The 5,941-nt window shown below is 33.4% G+C and overlaps 1 long non-coding RNA gene across 1 annotated transcript in view; it reads right to left on the minus strand.

Annotated features, from left to right (window-relative positions):
* LOC111088534 overlaps positions 1–5,941 on the minus strand; it is a 55,395-nt gene that overhangs the window by 22,229 nt on the left and 27,225 nt on the right. The window contains exon 3 of the long non-coding RNA XR_002613023.1: positions 4,839–4,958. This is a non-coding gene — a long non-coding RNA (uncharacterized LOC111088534). The remainder of the gene's footprint in view (positions 1–4,838; positions 4,959–5,941) is intronic.

Consider the following 5,941-nt stretch of genomic DNA (forward strand, 5'->3'; position numbering starts at 1 on the left):
AAAAATAATAATAAAAACAAGAAATTCAAACTTTTTGCTATGATATTTACAGACATTCCCAGAACTTGTGACTCAGTCATTACATAGATACTGTTATAAAATGAAGAATTATATAGTATCGTCAAGTTCTGATGATCTATTGGGGAGATATTTGAAATACCATTTCAATGAACAATCCGAGTCATCCCTACATAGGCAGTGCCATCGGATGCCTGATAAAAACAGCCACTACATAACCATCAGTGACCAAATTCAAGCTAATGTATTCCTGAGGAGTTACCAAACAGAAACAAGAGTGATCCAGAGAGAACCCACCTCATTCTTAACCTGTAAACATTAAATTGAAGAAATTCGATAAGGTACAACTGAATAGTAGTGAATATCTTTCCGAATAAGAAAGATAAGCTGTGATCACAAATGGAACAACTAAGATGATACATAGAGAAACCTAGAAAAGTATAATTATAATTAAGTATTAGCCAAATTCACGAACTATTATAATGTGAGGAGAATATGAATCATTGTTTTGAGCTAAGTATCAAGACCCTTTAAGCTTTGAACATTCCACTGTAGAACTTTAAGATGGGAGATAATTACGAGCTATGTCACTAGAGCACGATATATCAAGAACAACCTATAGTTTAAAGGCACGATATCCAAAATGCTTTTCTACTGTCTTTGTAACGGCTTGTAAATTTCGACGACTTAGTATGGACCTAGTAACGATCACTTAGAGTTTTCTTACAAGAAAAGAAAACTAGTTAGGAAGAAGAGACAATGGCTTGGGGTAGAAATATCAACTGAAATAGCTACTGAAACACAGGGGGTTGTATGTTTTGCCAGATTAGAAGTATTAAAATGACATTTATTTTCTTACCTCTACAGAGGATACCTTTCTGGCAAGAGTTTTGTTTAAAGGCAGATTAGTCTCTCTAGAAGATAAATTTTGCTCTACTCTTAAGTGTTCAGCTTTCTTAATTAGTAAGTGAACTGGACACTGAGAATTGTGCAGAATGTGCTCTGCCACAATTAACCCAATCCGATGCCTCATGTGAATTACCATATTTAGGACATTGAGTCCGACCAAATATATCCAAAGTGATAACAGTAAAAACGTTGTAACGGATTATTAATGTTGGGTCACACAAAGAAGCATTCCAAACCAATATTAATGTGAGTGGGTAAAACTCTTCCCTGAAAAGTAACTACAATATTCGAAGTGTCTATTAGCTCTTCTTTTCCTCTCCTTGTCAGTTGTTGAACACGCAGAATCATATAATCAGAATTGAAAAGTTTCTCGTGCAAGTCCCATGTATCTACCTTTGGTGACAGTCAGCAAACAACTCCTCTACATTATCTATTGGATCTTAGTAATTGGGTGGTAACAGGCCACTCACTTAGTTGAAACATCTAAAGCAATGCTTGGGCAGAAGAGAAGGGTTTCACTTCCGTCACTAAAGCCCCGCCATTGAGTTTTCAAATTTCATGAATCTCAGATACAAGAGTTTTTTTGCTTCAAAACTCGAGCCGAGGCTAGTTGACTGCATTTATTTAGGTTCATTTGAATAGGACATAGTAGTACAACTGGGTTTCCTATTATAGTTTGATTATCGGTATTACTGGGAATATGTAGAGTGTCTTAAGATTTCACTGTATATGATTCCAAAGGTATTTTTTATAGTTCAGTGTAAGGTCTGAAAGCTTTGTTATAAGAATGTTGGACTGTCACCTCAGGAACTGTAACAAATGTCAAAGAATTGTTATGAGCACTTCTCGATTCTATATTATCAACTATCAGTTTCAAATAGAGCCGACTGTAGAACAGCATCTCATAACATGAATTTAGGCCTAATTTGACTAGGAACAAATATTCAAGAAGGGTCTAATAACAGACACATAAGAGCAATTATCTTCCGGCTCTATGGTTACTCAGAGTCTGGGTAAAAAAGTGTAAAAAATTCAGGTACCCAGTAACTAATACTAGTCCAAATAACTAAATTAGTAAACGGTGCAGAAAACAGAAAAAAAATACAACTAAGAAAATGAAAGGATACAAATAAGAAACAAGTAACGTATAAGATTCCACCCTCACTTCTCACCTGCTTAACCCTCTTAGGCCTACTTCTTATTTCGCTGTCTCGTAAATCTCTTCCGTATCTGTTTGTAAAATCCAACCTCTCAAACTAATCAAACAGAACTCAGGGATACGCCAGTACAGTGTTATACAGCTTAAAGTTAAGTTACATGATAAATTACACCATAAAAGACGTCGACAACTAAACACAATAAGAAATGTTAGGTACGGAACCATAAAGATGGTGTAAATAGATTTCCTCATCACGATTTCAGATATTATCATTTTTAACAATAGCCCATGTTTCAAAAAAAAAAAGTTTTGAAAGTTAATTTTCTTAAACAGAATGGAGGTAGCCTTCCTATTAATATTACGAAGTTTAATATAAGAATATTCTGCCAAAGTTGAATGACCACTATATATGACCTAACCTTTCTGTTTAGTATGTCAGGTTCTAAAAATCTGACATAAATATACATATTTTCACAAATAACAAACGGAATGAAAAATAAACATGTTACCAATCTTTAGGAATTTTACCTTTTAGGTCATATAAAATATTTTTTTAAAGTCTTAGTATGTTTATGGGCTACTTGGAAATCATCTTTTGAGAAATGCTACCGAGGCATTCTGCAATGCCTTTCACAATAGGTGAAACAATCTTTTATTCTGAAAATAAAAATTAGACCCGCATTTTTTTTTCTAAATGGCTTTTGTATTTGAATCTATTTACAAACTACGGAAAATCCCAGACAAACCATCCTCAAACAGTCTTTTGTCTTTTTAACTACTATTAATTCTTGATTCATTGTTTCATGCAAAATACATAACTTAAGACCTTTTTTTTTTCTTCAAAACTACCCCCCCCCCCAGTGGTACAGCGGCATGTCTGCGGACTTACAACGCTAGAATCCGGGTTTCGATACCCGTGGTGGGCAGAGCACGGATAGCCCATTGTGTAGCTTTGTGCTTAATTACAAACAAATCTTCAAAACTTTGAATTAGAGAAACATTGAGAAAATAGGATTGAGATCGTAGGTATCTACCAGAATGTGGTTAATATTATTATGAAGAAAAGGTAAACTGTTTAAAGTTTTTTTCTCCGTTGTAAACTAAATATTTGAATTAATATTATTCAAGTGAGAATGAGTGTGTAATATACGATTCTGGTAATACTACAAAAATATCATCAACGTATAAATTTACCGGCCATTTACCTTCCCTCTGGTCAGCAGTGTAAAATTAGAAACGGCGGCAGATAGTCATAGTAGCTTTGCCAAAAGCACAAGCAAACAACAACAAAAAAAGGCCATAACTAAATTAGTTAAAACCAATTTATAGAATATTTTATTAAAGACAAAATTATTACTACTGAGTACACAAATATCCAAAGGGATTAAAATGGTTTCGACTGACAATTCCATTCTATCTCAAGAAGATAAATCACTTTTTTACTACATTCAGTAACTTCAAAAGCTATGATATTTTATCGAGCGAAAGCATGATGTCTTCTCAATTAATAGATTTCTTGGTTACCAGCGAACAAAAACTCTTCAGAATTATTAACACTAAATTCCATTTTGTTGGTTAAAGGTGAAGGGATATTGGCAAGTAAACCAAAGATGTGATAGAAAAGTGAATCTTGAACAAAATATTATAACATTTCCTTTTCAGATCTTTGAGAACGGGCTTGATAGGCATATTTCAAAATATCAACAGTCATTTGTTATAATGGAATCAGACAGTATTTGGTCTTGTAGGCTCTGAACTGAGATACGCACAGATACTTGCAACTAGAATATAAGGACTTATATTAAAATAAAGACCTCTGTTAAAATACCTGTTTCATTTTCAGCAAACAATTGTAAAAATAAGTTAGTAAGTCATTTTGTATCCTTTTATTATACTCCTAGAAGAAGTGGCGTAACTACACAAGATGCTCCCCTCCCGCATAAAAAATAATTGGGTCTCCTATATTTATTTTCCTATAATTGTAATTACGATTCTGGCTTATTCCATCCTCTTTTTCTGGCTCGCCCCACCCTCTCACAATTGCGGGGGCTACGGGAGCATACTTATACCACTGCTTAGGAGCTTCTTGCAGTGTTTCGATCTCGTAAAAAGTTGAAGATTTGTTTGTTTTTTCTTTTTGCTCCGGCATTTAGTTGTTTATGTTTTAGTCCAACTTAACTTTGATTTTCATTTGTAGGTCGTGGTTTAAATTATATCATACAATTACATTAGTTAATTGAAAAACTGCTTGTACCATAGCTTTATAAAACAGTTGTGAACTAGCCATTTGGTGGTAAATTGTTGAACTCCGCCAGTCATTCTTTTCAAACTCTTAGACCTGTTAACGTATTGTTGGTGTGAATGTGCTTTATAGTCACTAGAAGAAAAACCTATACACTAGATAGGTGAAGTGAAGTAAAAGTGTCATTGGCCACTATTCAATTCTTCACATTATATAGCCGCACAATAGCAGATATAATAAATAAACTTAGTATTCCGAATACTAAGTTTATTTATTACAACTATGACCTGTTAACCTTCTCGCGTTAATTGTATAAAGTAAAAAGCAGTTTAGTAGAAACTGATTTTTAACTAGTCGTTTGTCATTAGAATGTTGCATGCATATAAACTCTCACGTTGATCATTTGCAAGTGAAAACATAATTTAAAGCTCTTGTACCTTTTCATTTGCGGTTACGGAGCTAAAACAAAGCACTTATCACCAACAGCGATTGCGCTGTCGGGTCACTTACCATAAAATCCTTATTGGGTGTATGGACACAGCACGTGCTGGCCATGTGCAGTTCTGGCGCGTGATGAGTGCCGCTCCCGTGATTACAAAAGTCCTGTTCTTGATTAGAAAGGTCGTAGACCTGTATGAAAATTGTAGGTTGGCTCCAGAAACAGCAATAAACATTGAAACACGTATATATGTATTTCATTTTGATATATACTGTCTATAATGATAGGAATACATATAATTCACGAATATCTTAACAGCATAGATATATATATATATATTTCCTTGAGCTATGACAACGATGTATCCTCAAAAATGTATACTTTTTCCATAACACATAATTGTTTGTGTTTATTATCTATCTGTTTAGTAACAACTGCTAATTATATATAAACAAAGCACAGTATAGAAGAGCCCAATTAAAAACAAAGTTTAAAAAGTTTTCTCTTACATCGAACTTCCAGTTTCTCATTTAAGTTAAACAAAACGCAAAATAAAACTAGAAAAAAAATGCTGTAAATGAATTAGTTAAAATATGTTTGGATCAAATAAGCATTCGTTGTGATGTACTCTAAATCCTTGCTAATAAGGTCATATAATAGACTAATAAATCACAACTGTTTCCAGCACCAAAAATTAATGCACACAACTGTTTTAATTGTTTAATGAACTGTTATTTTTATATCAATAACAAGCGGAAATAACCGTCAACTGATGAGAATTGTTTAAACTTAATTAAAACAATGTAAGTTTAACAGCAATCATATATTTCAAAGTAATAAATTGAACATAAGCTTTATCTCAAAATTTTAAAATTATAACAAAACTTCCTCATAAACAACATTTGCAGTTTGCTTTCCATCTACCAGCAAATATAGATTTTGAAGTGATCCCACTTTTGAACACCTTACGTATCATTATAGCATGATTGTTTGAGAAACAGTCCAGCAACTTTCATACTTTGACCTTGAATTCCTTTAGAATGTTCAACATGTCTAAAGCGTCAAACCTGCCAAGATTGTTTGAGATTGACTCGATAGGCTGGGAGTAATTAACCAACAGGCTTTACAAAACAGAAATAGGGTTAAGTTCAATTTTTGCCTCCTTAGGACATTC

Source organism: Limulus polyphemus, unplaced genomic scaffold (assembly GCF_000517525.1).
Source record: "Limulus polyphemus unplaced genomic scaffold, Limulus_polyphemus-2.1.2 Scaffold98, whole genome shotgun sequence".
Lineage (NCBI taxonomy): Eukaryota > Metazoa > Arthropoda > Merostomata > Xiphosura > Limulidae > Limulus > Limulus polyphemus.